Source organism: Mustela nigripes, chromosome 1 (assembly GCF_022355385.1).
Source record: "Mustela nigripes isolate SB6536 chromosome 1, MUSNIG.SB6536, whole genome shotgun sequence".
Classification (NCBI taxonomy): domain Eukaryota; kingdom Metazoa; phylum Chordata; class Mammalia; order Carnivora; family Mustelidae; genus Mustela; species Mustela nigripes.
Genome location: NC_081557.1, coordinates 220,542,715 through 220,564,753, shown reverse-complemented (window position 1 = coordinate 220,564,753; position 22,039 = coordinate 220,542,715).

Below are 22,039 nucleotides of genomic sequence, written 5' to 3'. Positions count from 1 at the left end.
ACTAATTGACTCTTCAGGACCATGATGACATAGCCCTTTGGGTTTTATGCCTTCAAAATTGCTTTAAGTACAGACTCTGCCTTTATTCTTAAAAAGTGGTCCTCAAACTCATAGCCACCACCTGGGAGCTTATGAGAAATGCAGAATCCCAGGCTGCACCCAGACTGACGCCCTGGGAACCCATAGTGTGACAAGATGCTCAGGAAGTTTGTTTAGACATTTGGGTTTGAGGAGCAGTGCACTCTGTGTTGTTCTGAGGAAAGTGCCTTGAAATGAACCCATTCTCAATATATATTTTTAAAATAAATGCTTTTTAAAATTCTGAGGTATTAGCAAAATTATATTTGAAAAGTAAGCACATTTTTCTATACTGGGGGCCCCTTGGCTTTGAGTGGTATGAATTAAATGAGACAATTACGTATAAAGTGCTTATCCAAGGCAATTACATGTACAGCACTTAAAGTAGCTATCATCTAGTGGGCTTATTAAATGTTAGTTAATACCGTCATTACCGAGATTGTTAGGGCACCGGTTTCTTTACCCATAGAGGCATGACTTCCCTGTCTGGGCCAGTGTATTCCCATATAACTTGGTTGAATTTGGCTGCCATTATAGAGCAGGAAAATAACACAATATCATCCAGCCATTATTAAAACACAGTAGGAAAGGTGATAGACAATGTGAGGTTTTTCTCTTGGAGCAGAATGACTGTGAGCATTACTGTAAGGAATATAATTATTCTGGCCGTCATCTAGAACATTTCTTAAGTAGCCACTGGGTATCTGGGAAAATGCAGAACCCACAAGAGAAATAGGTCCGATTTGTCACCATTATGTGAGGATGAAATTTGGTGGGAGGAGTGAGCAGTGAGGGGAATCTTGTTTTTGCCAAAGTAAATTCGAATTTTCAGTGATTTCCTTGTCAACCTTGTTTTTAAAAAATCTCTTTAAAAGAAGATACTTTTTAAAAAAAATCCTTTGTGATGGGATTGGGAGGGAGCCAAACCATAAGTGACTCTTAATCTCACAAAACAAACTGAGGGTTGCTGGGGGAAGGGGGGTTGGGAGAAGGGGGGTGGGGTTATGGACATTGGGGAGAGTATGTGCTATGATGATTGCTGTGAAGTGTGTAAACCTGACAATTCACAGACTTATATCCCTGGGGATAAAAATATATTATATGTTTATAAAAAATAAAAATTAAAAAATTTTAAAAAAATCCTTTGTGTTGAAAAAAGTAGACCTTACCAGCTTTTGAACTGATACTTGACGTAAGGGCCTATATTAAAAACGAAGTACATAGCTTAATTGTCCTTTTATCAGATTGGGGTGGGGGCACATGATAAGATTCCCCTTCAGCAGCCTATTGACTCTTTCAACCTTGCCTCTTGAAACCTTTCTGAACACAGGAGCTGATACTGCAGGTTTTATATTTATAATGATTAATTAATTCTGCACTAAGCAATGTTCTTGACTGCAAGAACAAAATCCACTTTAGAAAGCCTAAATGACAGCTTGCCTAAAATAATTAACACTCATACTGATAGAATTGAAATGTTCTTACTCTACGCAGGCAGATTGCAGCAATTTAATTACTAGTATTTCTAATTGTTCTAGGATTATAATAAAAATAAGGAGAGTTTGATAAAGCAATAGTGTAGATGAAAAAAATATATCAAGAGAGGAATGTAAAATGAGGAAATGATATTTCCATGGGGACACACCCAAAGTTATTAACATATAACCTAGGCACAAACGGGTATGTTTTTGGTCAGCTGAACTCCAAACATAAAAATGAAGCTGATTTTGGTCCAGGCTTGGGGTGGAAGCTCCGAGAATCCCCTTGTGGCTCTCTGGAACCATTAAACCCTCCAGGGAAGAATTCTATAACTGTGGTTCCCAAATGTCAGAGCTTTAGTATTCTCGTGAACTCCTTGGTCCTCACTGTCAATTTTAACCATTCTCCAGTCCGTCGTGGGCCTTAAAAATTTCTAAATTGAAGATTTCTGACATCTGGTTCATGTGACATAAGTAAATAAAAGAGGCAGAAACATGGGATATCGTCTCTTGCTTTTTCGCATGAATTTCTGAGTCGAGTTCATAAAATTACCCTAGAAGTACGAGCTCTCAGGCAAAGCAAACTCAGCATCGTGCCTGTCAGATTAGGTGTCTAGAAGGTGACAGCTTTGCTGATAAAAGACTTTGATGACATCCTCCCGGTCTCATTCCCCCATCTCCCTGTTTTGTACTCCCTAAATATCTGGTAAATGAATTCTAAATATATTTTTTTTCTGTCCCCCATGAAATCCTAAATATTTTTTTTTTAATTGTTTATAAAAACATAAAACCATCCCGAATTCCTACTTTGAACAAACAAATTATCTCCCCCCTTGGGGCAAAAGAAGTTACCCTCTTTTTTGTGGGTTTAGCAAGAATCATCCAGAATTTCACTGACAGGGTTAATTCATAAAAATCTTTGATCACTTTTGTCCACTTTTTTATATGCTGTGGCTACCAACCTCAAAGCCTTCCAGAGCTTGGAGAATCATCTAAGTTGAAAGACAAATAGTCTAAGACTCCACTATTCAATATGGTAGCCCCCAGCCACTTGTGGATTTCAAGCACTTGACATGTGGCTAGTTCTAATTGAGATGTGTTATATGTGTAAAATGAATATCCGATTTCAAAAACTAAGCACAAGGGAAGAAAAAGAATGTAAAATACCTCATTAATCATTTTTTATATTGATTACATGTTTAAGTAAAAGTATTTGAGGTATATTGGGTTCAGTAAAATATACTATTAAAATGAATTTCACGGTTGCATTTTTATTTTTTTAATGTGGCTACTGGAGAATTTTAAATCACACACATGTCTCATATTCTTGGCTGGCATTATATTTTCACTGGACATGGGTGGTTTGCAGAGAGCTACATAAAAGTTTACGAAATGCTCATCTGGGGACACCTGAGTGGCTCAGTTAGTTAAGTGTTTGCCTTTGGCTCAGGTCATGATCCCAGGGTCCTGGGACTGAGACCTACATGGGGCTCCTTGCTCAGCAGAGAGCCTGCTTTCCCCTTCCATCCCCCTCTTGTACTGTTCCCCTTGCTTGCACTTGCTTTCTCTAACAAATAAATAAAATTTTTTTTAAAGTGCTCATTTTTATGTTCTTAGTGTGGAAAAATAGTGTGGCTTTGGAATCTGAGAATTATGGGCCTACATCTTCTCTTTGGGATTTTTTTTTTTTAAGTGAAAAGCAGAATACTTAGCTCTGAGTTACTGGAGCTATACTCCAGTAAAAGAGAATCACGTCTCTGAACACCCCTCGCCCCTGCCAGCTGCAGAGTTGTGGACCAGCAGAGTTATGGAACTTCACCCATAAAGGGAAAGTGATGGTTACACCAGGTGACTGTCCCTCTGCCCCTACTATTAAGGGTCATGGTGGTGACAGCATTGTGCTCAACAAGTAAAGGCCATAAAATACATTCTTAAATGTTAATCATATTCCTTTTGCTTTTTACCATGTATTGCTCACCAGGTACCAGACACTGTTCTAAAGAATTCCAGATACATTTTACCAGTTAATCCTCACTATTACCACCAGCACTATAATAACAGTTAAATCTTATGGAGATTTGACCAGGAGTCTCACCTGTGTTATCTTATGACATCATGATGAAGTATGCCCTCTGGAAAGTAATTGAGATGCCAAGCATCACTGGCTACATTTTATGGATGAGGAAACTGAGGCTCAGAGAGGCTGAGCAACCACCCAAAGTCACATAATTAGTAGGAGACAGAGTTGAGAGTTAACTCATTGGTTGCAAAGCTGTTCTCTTAGGTACCACATCAGAGACTATGGTCTCCTCCCTTCCGTGGATTCGTCCCTTCCTATCTTCTTCCCTTTCCTGTCTTTTCCTTCCTCTCCCCATCCTCATCCTCATCCCTGGATGTCCCCTTTTTTTTTTTTTTTTTAATTATCTCTTCTCCCCACCCACTTGTAACCTGCCAGCTTATTATATATGTGAATATGATTTTTTTCCCTCTGTTAGCAATGTCTAGTTCACTGCATTAAAGAGCCTTATTTTTAAGCTTTTTAAAAAAGCATCTCTACCCAAATTTTCGCTGCCTGGGATGTTGTATTTGCACTTCCAGTGGTGGATTAAGGTCTGGTGTGTTCCCTCTTTGGGTTACTGCTCCTCTGATATATTAATCAGTGGGTCAGTGTCCCCACAGAGGTGCTTCTTGGGAAACACAGAATCTGAAGACTGTCAGATGTCTCAGCAAAACAGTTAGAGTAGCACGGCTGCTGGGTTCCAAGCTGACAAGAATATGTATGAAGTCCCATCAGAAATCATGGAATCCAGTTTGAATCATCACCTACGCCATCTCTCCACGTTCAACACATAAGGAAATTCTACCCCAGAGACATTCCGACTTGATTTTGATTTTCACATAGCCATTTGGTCATTAAGGACTAGATTCAATCTACTGTTCTTTATGCTACTCTAGTCTAAACTCCAAACTTATTTATCTTTAATAAAACTCTGCTGTCAAATACAGAGCTCCATTTGAGAAAAGAAAATTTAGAGAAAGCATAGCAATATTAAAATGTTTGTGGTTGAATCCCATGACTACTTCTTTTTAATCTGTTTATCTATGTCTTGACCCTGTTTTAAACTGTACCCCCGGTCCCATAATCAAGCCTTAGCACTTTAGTGTTACATAAAGCAACCTGCTTTTTCCCATACTTGGCCTTCCAGCATCCAATGGAATGCCAAATGCGTAGTTTCAGAGCTGCAAATCCAGCTTGGTTAATGTTGTACAACATTAGAAGCAGCAAAGATAACAAGTTTTTGGTTAATTCTGGTTCCCCCGCACCCTTCCTTCCCCAGATCTAAGCCCTCAGAACCGTTTAGGTCTGTTCTACTCAAGGACTAGAACTTTATTATTTTTAAAATAGCTCTGGGAATGCATGCAAAGTTGCATGAAACCTTCCAAACTTTGTTGATTCAACCTCACTAATCATTTCTCTGTATACCTCTAATAAAGGTTTTCAGACTTTAGAACATCCCTTCTTGTTTATAGCACTGAGAAATCGTGCAACACTGGGGAAGGGTAATTATTTGAAAATGCCTTCACAAGTAGTCTTCCTGAGCTGGGAGAACATTTACCAACTTCTCCTGTGGCAGCTTACCCTCATCATGTGTCATATAACAGCACCCCCTCCAGGACCATTATTTGTCACATTACAGAATCAATTATTGCTATTATATCTACTAAAGAAGGTGGTAGAAATGATCGTTTGTTGTTCTACATCTTTAGTATGCCACTGAGAAATGAACTACAAATTTATTAACCTTGACCAGCCTATAATAAATATGACAGAATTCATGTTAATTCTTAGCAACCACAGTACACACAGGCATCCCTCTAACCTCTGAGGCTGGTTACCCATTCTTCTGATCCATGTCTTCAACAGGAGAATCTAAATCTTTCCCATTTCATAGGGCCATTTGTTCTTAGGAGAGCTAGATATATTTTTGCAATTGTGCTTTCTGGTGAGTGAGCGGAAAGAAATTACCAGCATCAGTATCTACAAGGAACATCAATAGAGTATCCGTCTACACCAGGAAGGCTCTAGGCATCATATAAAACCAGGTAGGCAGATGTAGTCCTGCCCTCCAGGACCTTATATAGATACCCATACTCTGAATGCATATCAACTTCAAGCATACATTTCTGCCCCATGTGGTGGATTTTGACTCAGTAATAGAACATACAAATACTGGGCTTTTATAAGACATATTTCTATAGTCTCTATTTATGTAGCATATCCTATAGAAAGGCATTACATCCTTGCCTAAGAGAGTATGTTTTTAAAACTTGTGTTGACTACAATTTGGCTTCAAGACTGAGCCATAAATTGAACTTGAATTATAACTTGGTGCCTGTCTATAGCTTCTACCTCTCACATCAATCAAACTGTGATTCCAGGATGCAGATTTCTGAGGAACGCGGGAAAGATGTCCTAGGGAATAAATACTGTACAATAACAGGGATATCCTCTCTGTAATACCAAGTTTAATGAAAAGGAAATTGATCCCTATTACTCCGGTAACACCAAATGGAACAGACCAAGTTGGAATTGTACTCTTTGAGAGTAATCACTCTTAGGTGTCTGTTGACCTCACCTGCATGTTAAAGATATCAGACTCCCCCGCTCTGAATTCTCCCTCAGTTATTTATAAAGGTCTCCGGGATGAGTAACATGTCCTTGTAAGTCAGGCATGTTGTTTTACTCTAGACCAGGGTTGAAATTCTGTTCTTCTAGAAGCTTCTCCCACTCTTGTTGCCTCCAGGGTCCTCAGTGGGATAAAAGATGGTTCAGTTGAGAATCAGAGACATCCTCCCCACATTGTGAGCTGAGGGGCTGAGGGGCACCTCAAGAGCAAAATGTGACCCTTGGGCCTCACAAAATGTAGGTTCTACACCATTTTCCACATAGAAATGAAGAAAAGCCCCACTCTCCTGGGTTTTCCTCACAAAGAGACTCTGATATTGTGCTGCTTAGGCCCCAGACCTCTCAGAATCCTCTCACACATCAACAAAAAACAGTCTATGAAGCTGATCCTACAGGCTTCGGAGTTTTTCCCCTGCTGCCCTTCACCCCTCTCCTTACCTCCTCTCATACAAAATCACATCATGAAAAATATATACAGGGTTCCTGAGCCACCATACACAGCCCGTCAGGGGCTTCCTGGTAAACAGCAGAATATCTAACCCTCTTGGAGTACCTAACTTGAACAGGCATTGTTCTAGACGCCTGGTGGGTTCAAATCCTGACTCTGGCCACATCTAGCTGTGTGACTTCTGGCAAGTTTCTAAACCTCTCTATGTCTCCATTTCCTCAGCTGTGACAGGAATAATCCTTTTAATGACAATAGTATCTACGTCAGAAGGGTGCTTGAGAACTGAAGAACTCAGACTTAAAGCCCTTAGAATAACACCTGAGATGTAAAAACGCACAATATTGTTTTTACTTGTGAATTCTCACCGTAATACTTCTAGGACTCATATTATTCTCAATCGCAGATAAGGAGACCAAGGCACAGAGAAATATATGTCCAAAGTAGCCCAATTAGGAGGTGATAAAACGGGGAGTCAAAGTTAGAGATTCCAGAACCACAGCCTGAGCTTTTTACCACCACCCTCTTGAGAGGAGCTGCACATTACCTGTACTAAAATTCCCATTTGAGCCTCTACTTATCTCCACCGTTCTTGTGGTGCAGGCAACAAGGAGTAGTAAGCAAAGACCCCCGCGCACCAAAGCTTCTAGCAGAAACCCCTGCAAAGATGTCTTTTCCTCTCAAGAATTTTCACTATTAAATTTTAAACTAGTGCTATAAACTTCCAACCTCCGAGATCCCCAACAGTTTTTCCTCTCTGGTTTCTTTGTCTTGCGTCGTTTGGCTTTGTTCTCCTCCAGCATCAATGCTGCCTTCACTTCCCACTTCTCCCCTGCAGCTGGGCATCCGCCCCTCACTTACTCTTCCGAGTTCCACTCCATCAAGCAACCTAGAAGCAAAGCTCTGAAGCAGAAAACTTGGGCAGTGTAGCTCTCCCCCTAGTGGTGATGCAGGGAATATCCTAAAACTGCCTGGGTTGCAAATAAATCACTTATTGTTAAAACCGACCTGTTTCTCTGAAAGTTACTACAAAAAGAGCAGCAGATGAGTGCAGAATGTCCAATGATGAAGATGAAACAGGTTTCCAGCGCCGGCTAAAAGCTTAGGCACTTCAGTCATCTGGAGGATGAGTGGAATTAATAAGATGGAGGAAGGTTTGGGCAAGAAAACCCATGTTTACCCCAAGGGCCCTTGCATTTTAAATCCCTGAGGCAAAAGGGAAGAGAGTGGGAAATAAAGAAAGGCCTGGGAGGCCACAATGCAGAGGAGAGAATTAGCAGAGCCAGCGCAGGAAAGCTCTTCTAGGCCAAGTTTAGAATTAGGGTGTTCTTTGCGTTAAAGCAGTGGGAAGCAATTAAAGGTCTTTAATCAAGGAAGTAACATGATCAGACTAGAATTTTTAGTAAATCCCTCAAATCAAGTGACAGGGAGGAGCCATTCCCAATCCAGTGATTTTATTTTTTCCATTTTCTTCATTTTATTTTCTTGGACATGATGAGGCTGACTCAATAGCAGGGGAGACCTTCTCTCTTTACAGAGACAATAAGAGAGGTGCTTTTATTGGGAAGAAACAGACATTTGGAAGTCTGTGCTCCCTACAGGCAACATGTCAGCTCCATCTGGAAATGGCTAACGTTACTTATCAGAATAGGTTGAATCATTCCTCAGCCGTCTTTTCCTTTATGAAGGGAGAAACAATACAGGCTTCTCTGTGGTTATAAGAGATTTGCTTACCTTGGGGCGCCTGGGTGGCTCAGTGGGTTAAAGCCTCTGCTTTCAGCTCAGCCTCCTGTTGGGCTCTGCTCAGTGGGGAGCCTGCTTCCCTTCCTCTCTCTCTGCCTGCCTCTCTGCCTACTTCTGATCTCTGTCTGTCCAATAAATAAAGAAAATCTTTAAAAACAAATAAATAAATAAGAGATTTGATTATCCTTGTACTATCCAAATGCTGTGGGAGTGCCAGGGAAGCCTGGAATTTAATGTTGCCTGCAAATCTACCCATCCCTCTGCCCTTCTCCGTGAAAGCTCCCAGCTATGACCTGCCTCTTTCTCTGCTCTCCTACTTGGACTCTAATAGTTAAATCTTGTTCAACATAATCAAAAGAGCAACTCTGAGCTCCCCTCTCTGCCTCCACCCTGCTCAGGCCTTGTGGAGATAGCCATAGAGATAGGGGGTGATAGTCCACGGGCTAAGGAATGCCAAGGATGTCAGCAGACCACCAGCAGGTAAGGGAGGGTGTGGGACAGATTTTCCCTCTCAGCTGTCAGAAGTACCCATCCCTGCCAGCACCCTTGATTGTGGACTTCTAGTCTCCTTAACAAGTCTGTGGTTTAAGACACCTGGTATAGAGTACTTTGTGAAGGCAGCCCTAGCAAACTAAATACGGTTCTAGTCCGTATTCCATAATTGAGGAAAGAACACCATTTCCTAAAAAAAACAAGGTCGGGAAGTTAAGAGTCATCCTCAATTTATCAACTTTGTTTGACACACTGTCCCATACTCAAACCATGAATAAACAGTCTGTCAATGAGTACCATTGCCCCCCTTCTCTCCGTTTCTAGTACTACTCCCTTATGTAAGCTTCCATTACTTCTTGCCTGGACTGTGGCAAAAAAAAATCTGTGTCATTTTCCTGGTTTCTTATTTAAAACCTTCTAGTGGCTTCTATTGCCTTTAAAATACAATCCATACTCTACCTGTTGACCTCATGATCTTGCCTTGCCCATCTCTCTGGCCTTCTTTTAGGCCCTACTCCCTGTGCTTCAGCATACTCCCCTTTTTCCTGTTGCTAAAAAGTACCAAGGCTGTTCCCACCTCAGGGCCTTTGCACTAGCAGCTCATTTCTATCCAGAATGCCCTTCATCCAGATAGTGGTTTGGCTGGCTTTATGTCTTTCAGAACTTGGCTCTTCAGGGAACCATTCTCTGACGACCTAATCTGAAGTAATCCCTCAGTCCCTCTGTATCACGTCATCATTTTATCTTCTACTTGGTACATTCTATTACTTGTTATTTTATTTTTGGTCAATTGCAAATATCGATTGAACTCTGACTCTGTGCCGAGAACTCTTCTGGGCACTGTGGAATATAGTGGGGAATGACAAAGTCTTTGTTCTCCAGCAGTTTACATTCCAGTGAGATAAGACAGATAAATCACTTATCCCTGCCCGGTATTTCATTCTGGATATATATATATATATATGTATATATATATATATATTTTTTTTTTTTTTTTCCCCCATTTGCCCACCCCCCCCCCACTAGAATATAAACCGTAAGTTCTCAGAGCACTCTCTACCTAGCTCATCTCTGTATCTCTGAGGCCTTAAATAGATCCTGGAATAGTTTTATTCAAATAAAAAATAGAAATAAAAGAGAAAAAAAGAATAAATGATACTGTACAGACAATACACCATGGCTAACATTTCTCAGCTCTACTATTAATGAATAAATGAATCTCAGCAAACTCATCTGCAAATATGGGAGTAATAATAACTACCTTCACCGTTATTAAGTACGTAACAGAAGATTCTGTTTGTAATATTTTGCACAGTGCCTCACACACAGATGCCACAGAGTAAATGCTTAATGAATTAAAATTTATGAAAGCAAAAAAATAAAATAAAATAAAATTTATGAAAGTGATTAGGAGGCTTTCTTTGAAATCCAAAAACTATGACTGTGTCTTCAGGTAAATTTTTAGGTGTAACTAGTCCCTGAATTCTGCAGACATCTTCCCTTTCCCTGTACTCCTATACAAATTCCTTCCTGTAGGACCTATGATCTTCCAGTTTAAATGATAGGTATTCAGATGCATGCTTCTTCCGTAATAGGCAAGATCTACTTGTTTTACAAAGAATTACATACAGGCTTGTATTAATTAACTATTTCTGCTGGTTAGAGGCCAGCTCTTCCACTCCCCTGCAATCTTCTTGGGAAGAGAAAACGACTCACACTCATCTTCTGGAGCCACAGAGCGTAATCATCATCGCTACACAGAACATCCTTATCAATTCTAGGTACCATGTTGGTCCTCAATCACCAACTACTTGTTAATTGAGTAGGACTGATTGTGGTAGGCAGCCTCTCAGATAGCTCTCAGCACACTCCACCTCCTACCATTTCTGAACTTTCATAATATCCTCCCCTTGAGTGCTGCCTGGACCTTGTGATTCCCTTCTGAAGAATAGAATACTGTAAAAGTGAAAATATGTCACTTCCAATACTAGGTTACAGAAAGACCAAGACTTCCATCTTCTCTCTGTGTCATCTATCTCTTGTTTCTTTCTCTTTTTTTCTCTCTCAGAACTCTCATTCTGAGAGAAGCAGGCTGCCATGTTGGGTAGCCGTAAGGAGAGGCCCACGTTGTGTGGAACTAATGTCTCCCTTTGATGTCCAGTTAGAACCTGACTCTTTGGGATGCCTGGATGGCTCAGTCAGTTAAGTGTCTGCCTTCTGCTCAGGTCATGATCCCAAGGTCCTGGGATCGAGCCCCACATCAGGCTCCCTGCTCAGTGAGAGTCTGCTTCTCCTTCTGCCCTTCATCCCTGCTTCTATTCTCTCTCTCTCTCTCTCACAAATAAATAAATAAAATCTTAAAAAGAAAAAAAAAAAAAAAGAACCCAAAGTATCCCCATACAGTGAGCTTGACGGTGGGTATTCTCAGGCTGCTCAACAGCCATGTAAATGAACCTGAATGTGAACCTGGACACAGAGCCTTGTCCATTTGATCCTTGAGGTGACTGCAGCCCCCCAGATACCTTGATCTCAATCTTATGAGAGATGGTGAGTCAGGTCCACCCAGCAAATCCATTTCTAGATTCCTAACACAAAGAAACTCTGAGGTAATGAACGTGAATTGTTTTAAGACACTAAGTTTGGGGATAACTGGTCACACAGCAACTAATGCACTGATGTAGGTGCTCAATAAATTTCTTTGAGTAACCAAATGAATAGCTTCTTACTATTTACTGACAATTCAAACATATGAAATCTGAGATTTATTCAAGCCACTTCTTTTGCTTTACTCTGAAATCTGAAACTACAGACCATCAATATAAAAATTGGATTCTTTATTCAATTAATGAAATTTCTTGATAACACTGTGTCCTAAAGTGAATACAGTCCCTGACTCCAAAATGGACCTTCCAATCTAGAAGGCACTCTTAGTCTTCCTGACACACTCATGAGTGTCTCCATGTGGTATCTCCCTGAACAGAATTCTGGGTGAAAGAGAACTTAATAAGCTGGTAATTACTATTTTTTTAAAAGATTTTATTTATTTATTTGAGAGAGAGAGAGAGAGAGAGCACACACAATAGCAGGGGGAGAGGCAGAGGAGAGGGACAAGTAGACTCCCTCCTAAGCATAGAGCCCTACACAAGGCTCCATCCCAGGACTTGGAGATCATGAGGTGAGCCGAAGTCAGATGTTTAACCAACTGGGCCACGCATGTGTCCCTAAACTGATAATTACTTTTCAAAGAGAGATAAATCTGTATAAAAATCCTGGCTCTCTACTAACTGATAAAACATCTAGAAGTTGTGAAAAAGAATGTCTCCAAGCCCTCAGTTTTTTCAATATAAAATAGGTTTCATGATATCTATGTTTTTAAGGATTTATAGGATCCAAACCCCAGATTCAGAATTATTAGTTTAAGTAAGCTAAAAAAATATTTATGATCTCATTTGCCATGCTTCCTTAATTATAATCATCAAATGGAAAAAATATAGACAGTTATGAGGGTCCCACGGAAAAGCAAGTGATTTATGTTCAAAGAGTAGGAATTCCTGACTGAGCAAAGCTATAATCAGATCTATAAAATCAACTGGGATATGCTTAGATCTCGGGCTTTTTCTCCACATCCCCCAAACACATATGGAAGCCAAAATCACTTACAGTTTGAGAAAAACAAACTTAAAACATAACCTGGTAAAACAGGTAATAAATATAAGAAACTTGCAAACCTGAGAGATGGGATGAAATGAAATGGAAATTTAGAAATACAGAACTGAAGGGGGGTTAAAAATCCAGAGTGTATCAGAAAACCTTAAAAAAAAAAGTCTAGTAAAAGGCAAAATCAACGTTACCAAACTTATTTATCAAAATGTGTATCTTTTAGTCTCTAGGTGCCTCTTTACCTTTAGTTTACATACAACTCTAACAAATATTGAGATTCGATATTTCAGTCCTCCCTAGATTGGGTTCAAATAGTTGCATAGTCAGGCAAACTGGGAGTACTAGGAAGCACTGGTCTGAAAGAGAGAACACGAATAACAATGAATTTGACAAAAGCTTAAGAAAATTATGAGAACAATCTGAGATCATTATTAATGAAGGGGTAGGAAGTCCCGCATATTCTAATAGTATCTATGTATGCATCACTATTTTATAGAAGTGTATCAGTATTCTGATTAAATGAAATCTTTCTAAAGATGCTAAAAATTACATTTTACATTTTATCTCCCTAAACTTGGAAGTGTGCCATACCGTAAAAAATTTTTTATTGTTAGTTGGCATTAAAAATTATATATAATGTCATTTTTCAGTCATCAAATTCAAATATAAATTACTCTTAGTGACAGTAGGCAAATAAAGTATTAAATAAATGCACGTAAAGGGATCACAGACACCTAATGGATCACTGAAGGACACTAGGCTGTGTGAAAGAGCCCCTAACTTTGACCTTGACATCCAGAAAAATGGGCGTGACTTTGCTCCACATGTCCCTTGGGAGTTGTAAACAGATGTTTCCACAGTTGAGCATATAATTGGGCTTTTATTTCTAAGTGTAGGGATAGGAAAGAGGCATACCATGGATGACTTTTTATTATAATCTTACACTGGACTTTCCTAGTAGAGGCAGAGTCCCTCAATCAAATTACCTGGTATTGTCACTTATACCATTTATAAGTCTTTTAACCAAGAAGTACTTTTCTTCTCAATATTTTTCTCCTGCTTGTTCTTTAAAGGCTTCACACAGTGTAGAAACATTCTGTGCTGAGGGTTTTCCGTGTGTTCTTACAGATCCATCTTCCATTCTGCTCTGGCCCCCAGCAGGCTGATCTCTCAAGTCTTCCTCAACAGACCTTGTCCTCCAGCTTTTGAGTAGGGTGACTGTGACAGACAGCACCAAGAGATGGGCGAGAGGGATGCGGAAGGGTCAGGGAGGAGAGGAAGACTGGCATTTTATCTCCTAGCTTCCTCCCTGCCAGTCCAACTGTTAGAAGTGGCCTCTCTCTCTCTCTCTCTCTCTCTCTCTCTCTCGTCCTCCTCCTCTTTCTTCCTCTCCCTTTTTTCTTTCTCCCACTCCCCCCGCCCCGACCCCCACCCCTCACCCCCACCCCCGCTTTTACCAATTTCATTTGCATGTCACAAAAACTCCTTTTATTTTCCCTGTTTCAAGAGTTTTGACAAAAGTATACTCTCACACAACCACCACCACAAACAAAAAAGAAAACTCCACCACACAATGTTACCTAATTTCCCCCTGCCTTCCGCCCCTGCCTTCCTAGCCCCAGGCAACCACTGATCTGATTTCCGTCATTATAGATTAGTTTTACTTTGATTAGAATTTAATAGAAATGGAGTCATAGAATATGAACTCTTTTGTTCAACATAATTATTTTGAGATTTATCTATGTTGTTGAGTCTATCAATAGTTCATTACAATTAATTGCTTTGTAGTATGCCATTGTATGCCTGTCACAACAAAGACCAACAGTGGCTACTGTCATCCAGGTTTCCCCTACAGCTCACTGCTCCCCGGTTCCACCATCCCTGTTGATTTCCCTTAAGTCAGCCGCCATCTTTGTAAATAGCCCTTTCATGAAACTTTAGTCAGTGATCCTTGTGGACATATCCTCTGTCTCCTGCTGGGCGTCCAACTGACCCATCATCACTTAGGAACCACAATATTAGAAGAATAGATAAATGTTTTGTTCTCTAAAGTGATATATGTTATCATCTTTCATTATGTCCCTCTATGGCAAAGCAGATGGCAGCCTTTTTTAACCACAAAGAAGAGAAATGTGGAGCTATCCCGCTCTTTGTTGACGGTACATTATGGAAGAGTAGGTGGAAAAAGAGTGAGGCAGAAGAGACTGGACCCCTTGAATTTCTAAAGCTTCAGAGGCCTTTCAATTCCTTAAAAATAGTTTTCTTCTTGAGATTTAGAAGATAAGTGTGTTAAATGGATATTTGGAAGATGTGGAAAAATGTAAAAAATAAAAATAAAAGCCATCCATAAACCCACCATAGATCCACCTTTCTGAAATAAACATAGTATATTTCTTTCCTGTCTTTTTTTTTTTTCCCCTGATGATCTGCATGCAGCTGTTTTAAATAAAATTAGATTTCTGGGATAGTTTTGTTTCCTGCCTTTTTACACCTAACTGTATATTGCAGCATTTTTCATTATCATTAAATATTATCTACAGACATTATTTTTAATAGCCACATAAATCTTACTTTGTATAACACAAGTGTTCAATTACTTTCCTATTGTTTGTGATCCTTTGCTTCTCACAAGGATCTAAATTTTGCAGAAGGCAAACCAAATTTCAAGTCATTCATTGGCCATGATGATGGTGTTCTCTGACATTTGGAGCCTGCCTCGCTCCTAAGTAGAATTTAAAATCAAGGGATTTAACAATTGAAAGAAAGGTACTTGACAGCTAATCTAGGCATTTGGGGAATATTCACTGAGCCTAACAAGGAAAATAATGGGGTTCTCAGTCTCCACCTCCAGGTAACTTCCAAAGCCTGCCCTGCCAAGGTTCAATTAAGATGAGAAAGATCAGGTAACTTTGCAGAAGGACCATAATTCCTGCAATAACAAATGTCAAATGTTGCCATTTTAGCTGTTCTGAGTGACTGCCTTGTTATTTCTAAGGGGTTTAAGGGTAGTATTTGTCAATGGCAGTATCACTGACTTTTCAAAGTAATTAACTTTGTATCCAAAAATAAACTTAATTGTTTAACCACCGGTGTATTAGGCACCACAGGAGGGATGTACCACTTTCTTTGGAAATAAATCTGATTCCTTCAGTCTCTAGATTTATTTCTCCAGGAACCGTGTTATTGTCTTGTAAAATGGTCCACCCCTCCCATTATCTCCTAAGTAGCAGTTAGGCTGGGGAGAAAACAGTTCTATTGATATATGAAGTTGGAGGCAGATGCCAAGCTAATTGATCTGAGTAGGTTAAATGGGAGAAAATACTTCCAAGAATCAATAGAGGTGCTAATTCGGCTAATTGTTGGATAGTGTTTCTTTTTTAAGTGAGCGATTTTCCCAATTACTGTTTATCATGTTGATTTTTTTTTCTTACCCTGAGTTTATCAGTTTTAACTTTACTAAACCTTCTATGATATTGGTTTCCAATGTGTCTTTGTCCCTGAGTTTTTATCACCAACGTGGTGACAGGTACTTTTGCTGGGTAAACTGATCTTCCAGTGTAAAAAGTAGGCTTGGTCTTTTACCAAGACAAAGCTAGTCAAGACAAATTTCTGTCAATGGTTTCCAAAACAAGATTCCTTGTCTTACCAGAGTTGACAGACCACGAAAAAGAAGTTGAAGCATATTATTTAAATTTACAAGAATAACCAATAGACAAACAGAAGATTAATATCTTTCTAATTAAAAAACTGGGAAAAGAAATGCAGAGCAAGTGGATAATAAACTAACCTCTTACCTGTCCATAGATGTGGGAAGAGAGGGTGTCAACAGATGTTGCTAAGATTGAGAATTTAAGACATGGTCCATGATGGATACAAAGAGTGGACTGGGGGAAGAAATAAGGAGACAGAATTTTTTGTTTTTTAAAACCCTTACGAGTAGTCATTTAAAAATAATAATAACATAAACACAAAGGTGTTGCAGGTTTGGAAAGAATAGTGAGTAGATAAGAAGGAAAGAGAAATCCCAACTACCACCCTGTAAAGACTAAAATAGGCCTTGGAGAACTAAATCTTTTTCCATTCCCCTACTTCACAAATGACAGACTAAGAGACAGATGGTTGAATAATAGAGGATATCACAAACTTTGAGAGTCCAAAAGGACAAAGCAGAGTATATTCTATTGATATGCATGATATTTTCTTGGAATAATACTTGGAAAGTTCTTGCTCGTCCACCCCCAAGCCTCCTCACTAATTCCTGAAAAGATGGGACTAAGCCTTTCATTCCAAAATGAGGGATACCCTAGGGGAAATTTTGCACATTAACTCAGGGTTCTGCTTGAGTAATTTTGACCTAAATTGGAACAAAGGTTTAAATGTCTGCTATTAGAAGAGTACAAAACTCTGAATGCAGAAATAGAGCAAACTCTGTCAATATGAGCTCAAAAAGGAATGACTGGAGGCATCTGATACAAATATTTTACATCATAACTCTTTCCTGCTGTGTTTCCTGCTGTCCCCTATCTGTCTCTGGCCTCCTTCTTTCTTACTGTGCAATGGTCCATGATGTTTGAATTGGGTTTTTATAGCTAAAATCAGCATCAGAATTGGAATTTCAAATAATTACTGTTGGATTTAGGCTGGGATCTTTGGCAGATCCCCCTGCTAGGGTTTTCACTGTCCTATCAGGGTGGTAATGATACACTTGCACCAACACATCAACTGATGGCTAACCTGGAATAGAAGAGAACTTTTCAAGGCCTTTCACAGGGAAGTTGGAGCTCATTCATTAGAATTCACACAAACATCAGATCCCCAACAAATGTCTCCCTGCAAGGAATGTGATCTCAGGTGACCTAGAACAACTTATTTCACTTCTCAGATGGTCCACCCACTCACTTATGAAATGCACACACCGGACTCAGTCCTGGCCATTGTGTAAAGAGACCTGAATGTGGAAAAACAAACGAGGCAAGATTCCTAGAAAAGCCACTAGAAAGCACTACACAAATATGAAAATACTCAGACATGATTTCAAGGTCTTGAATTTTTTGAGGTCAGGGACCCACAGAGCATTGCATGGAGTGCTTGCTGCACATTGTAGATATTCACATGTGTCTCATGTCTGTAGAATGGGGAAAACAAGGCAAAAATGGGCAAAAAAGCAAATGACGGTGTGAGTGATTCCGTAAGATAACATATGATTAGCAAGGGATACAGGTAATCAGTGCCCTGATTTCAGAGGACACAGAACCCTCCAGAGGGACTCTCGAGTGAAACTGGAAGAGAAGGCTTTAGCTGGACTTTAAAGGGCAGGTCAGGTTAGCTATTTATTGAAGAAAAGAGAAGACAATCAAAAACAGGGACAAAATATACTTGTTACATTATCGAATACTTCCAGTATGTCCAGATATGATTACCTGGTAGTCCTTTAGGTGTCTTCTTTAGTCTTACCGAACACTTTCTGAGGGATGAATATAAATATTAGCATAAGTTCCCAATAGTTTATATCTCATAGCTGAACCATGATTCAAAGATGCTGAGTTGCCTGAGACTGCACAGCTAATCATGGGGAGGCTTATATGACTGACTCTGAGCCCTGTAGTCTTAACCAGAAAGCAAATATGCACACTGGAAACTGAACACCACCATTCCCCCTGAAGTACGATGTCACTGAGCCCTTGAAGGGTGTTTAGCCCTGATAGTCCAGAAGAGCATTCCCTTTGTTGCCTGAACTCTATGAAAATGCATATGTATATAAAATCAATCCTTATTACTTGTAAGCTCTGTATTTGCAAATTTTCCCACTAGCTAAAATTTATAGGCTAAGATCAATACTTGTGGAGCTTTTGTGGCCATTTGCAGACATGTGCAGAGCGACAAAAAATTGGAGTCGCGGGACACACAATGCTCCCAGCTGAGGTCTAAGAAAATAGTGCTCTGCCTTCTTGCTTTAGCTGTCATCCTGTAAACAAGTGTCCTCTTCACGGTCTATATAGTGCCATGATCTTCACATTTTTGTGCTTTTGGTAGGTGATTTTGTGGTTGAAAATGGTCCCCAAGTGTAGCACTAAGGTTCTGTCTAGTGTTCCTAAGCACAAGAAGGCTATGATATGAGAAAGTACATATGTTAGGTAAATGTCACTAAGGCAAGATTTGTTGTGCAGTTGGCCATGAGTTCAATATTAATGAACCAGCAATATATATTACATAAGGAGTCTTTAAACAGAAACACATGAAACCAGGTACATATCCATCGGTTGACAAAAATGTGACCAGAGGCTCACTAGAACCTAACACTGTGTGTCCCCCTATGAGTAATCTTTCAGTGCTCTCCAACTCAAGGTTCACAGCCACTTTATAGGCATAACTACCACAAATAAGAAGAATCAACTCTATTCCTTTAAAGACATAATCTGTTGTAGTATCCTTATTGGTTACATATCAAAAATTCACTTACCAGATTTACAAACTCCTCTTGGGGATAAAGAAGTTAGAGGCAGGGATAGAGGTGGAGAGTGGGATGGGTAGGTAGCGCCCTAAGCTAGATGAGCAAGCTGGGTGGGTTACCATCATGGTAAAGAAAATAGCATCAGCCCTCCCCGCTAAAGAGAGTTGTATATTTGAGTTACAGATATCAGAGATTCCAAAGAAGGAAAGTTGGGGACTAGGGTGCCACCCATCATTTTGTCTTTACAAGCAGGACTGCCGTAGATGGTGTCCATTGTACTCAACCGGGAATTACCCAGTAGGACTGCATTCTCTCTAAAACATCTGGTCAACCATCCAGGAGGTCCAGGCACCCCCCTTCAATGTCTTCAGTTGTGATTTACCTAACCTGGTCTATGCTTCTAAACCATTCCAAGGGAAAGCACACATCAGGTCAGAGGATATTAGACTGAGTGTCCAGGCCCTGAGGCCTATTATAATAAACTCAAAGCTCTAAGGGTTTGTTTTACCACAGAAACTCAAGTGAATTGTGTTACACTCCATAATGCACCTGTGCCTATGGGGGCACCAAAAAAATAATAGGAAATTAGCACTTTAGGAGCAATAGTTGATGTATATGGAACAGGGACCATAAGCCAGGCACTGTTCTATGCACTTTACTTATATTGTCTTTGTTAATTTTCATAGCATGAAATAGATAGATAATTACTGTCATTATCTCCTTTTTACAGGTGGAGAAACTGAGGCTTAGAAAGGAAAATAACTTTACCCAAGCTCACTCAGCTAATCTGTGCTGGAGGCAAGATTCAAACCCAAGCCAGCTGACCCCACAGCTCTGCTAGATCCTTCAAGGTCCAACCACCATTTCCCCTCCTCCACAGGTCTCTCCATGTCCTTATAATGAGCTCAGTGTCATCTGAAGTCATAGAATCCACCATCCATACCTCTTCCCTAATAATATACTCCTTATATATTGTCATTCCTTATTTCCAGTACAATGTGCCTATTCTGGGACTTCTAGAACTCCCAATCCTAAGACTCCCAAGTTTGAGAAGGACAAATCTATGTGATATAAGTCTTGCCAGGGAAATTCTTGGCATTATTTAAGCTAAGCAGTGAGTTTCAGTATGTGTCACAGCCTTAAACACACAAATGAGGGAAAAGAAGGACCAAAAAGAGGTGGTGACGGGAGCAAAATGGAAGAAGGTAGAAATAAATTAATTAATAAGTTAAGTCAAATTAAAATTAACAGAGGGAAAGAAAGAGGGGATAGAAAGAAAAATAAACAAACATCATATATGAGCCTGGGCATAGTAGAGAGGGAGCAGTCATGGCAAAGGTATCTATAATTGCACATGTCCCATGGGTTTTTGGTAACCCCACATGGATTGGCCCAAGCTCAAGGCTAGTAATTAGAAAAATAAGTTCTGACCCTGTGTTCACTACTAATTTGTTAGGCAATCTTGAGCAATTTGACCAACTTCCAATCAACGTACCTCACCTAATCTAAGCTGCTTCTGCTCATTACCTCTCCTGACCACTGCATCAGATGATTGAGTGAACAAACTGACTACATATCTTGTGAAAACATTTTGGAGGAAAAATGCACTAGACAGAATATTCCATTGCACTTCTGGAAGTATGACACATCAACCAAGGCTCTAATTTAGATATTAGTGATCTGAAGGTAAGCAAGACCTAGTATTGACCTTCAAAAAACTCACAAGCCAGGGATAAATATAAGATGGGTTAACAAATGATTTTTGAAATAGCAGGACAAGTATAATAAGAGAGACATATTCCAATAATAGGAATGATTAATTCTATCAAGGGAGGTCAAAAGGAATGGCATAGGATGAAAACACAGGTGTCAGTATGTATTTTTTCTGGAAAAAAAAAAAAGGAGCTGATGAGAGACAAAAAGTAAATGAAACTGTCCACCTGTAAGCCCATCTACTCAGAATCAAAGTAACAATGTATCTGTTAAAGTCTGACTTCCTTTGTCTGCAATTTTAATCAAGTTCAAAAGGACACTTGGGAGATTAAATCACCACTTACAAAAACCTTGATTTATCTGGGGAAAAATGGACTCTTTCAGCCTCCATCCCCTGAGAAGAACAGACAAGCCAATTTTGCCTTTAAAAAAATCAACAGGTAGAGACATAACAAAGGTCATATATTACGAGGCTGCAGATGGAAATTCAGCCCCAGCAGTTACATCAACACAGTTATTACTGTTATTACAGCTAAACCTCCTCATTCCGCTGACATTATTAACCAAGACAAACGTGGCCCTGCAGCTTTATTTCATGGGGTAGATCACCTATTAAACCAAGAACAATATCGTTGTCTTTTGCAGTACTTCCAAAATTGCTCCCTGCCTCTAAGAGGTGTCCTGGGCTTTTTTTTCCCCTTAGCATCAAAACAGGTACCATCCGTCTCATACATGTTGCTGTACGGCCAGATTCTATTTTGCATATCCCAGTATATCCCTGCAATATTCATTCAGGTAAGAGATGTGCAATTGTGATCGTTTGTGAAATCATCAACATGCTCTCTGGCCATCTCATTTAGCTGCTTACAGAAGGAATCAGCCCTTTAAAAAACCCAAAATGTATCTGGGTGGGTTTTTTTCCCCCCCTAATCAAAATGCATGTTTCTGGATCCATTAGTGAAACTGATTCCAGAATTTGGGAGTGTTACTTTAATCTGAAGGAAGAAACCAAGTCTCAGACAATGCAGGTAATTTGACTAAAGTTACACAGCTACACAGAATAGGGACTATAACTGAGGTCAGATAAACTTTTCTTCACCTATTTTTCTAGGGAAAAGGGCTACTTTCTGGAAAAAGGATAGCAAGTCATTATTTGCTGTGTGGTTGATAACTAAAATTCAAGCAAGCTTCATTTGGATTATGGGTCAGACTGATTTTTGCATGGAATTTCCCTCACCAATTTTACCTTTCTTACCTCCATTAATTTAATGAGTCAATCTTTCCCATTCCCC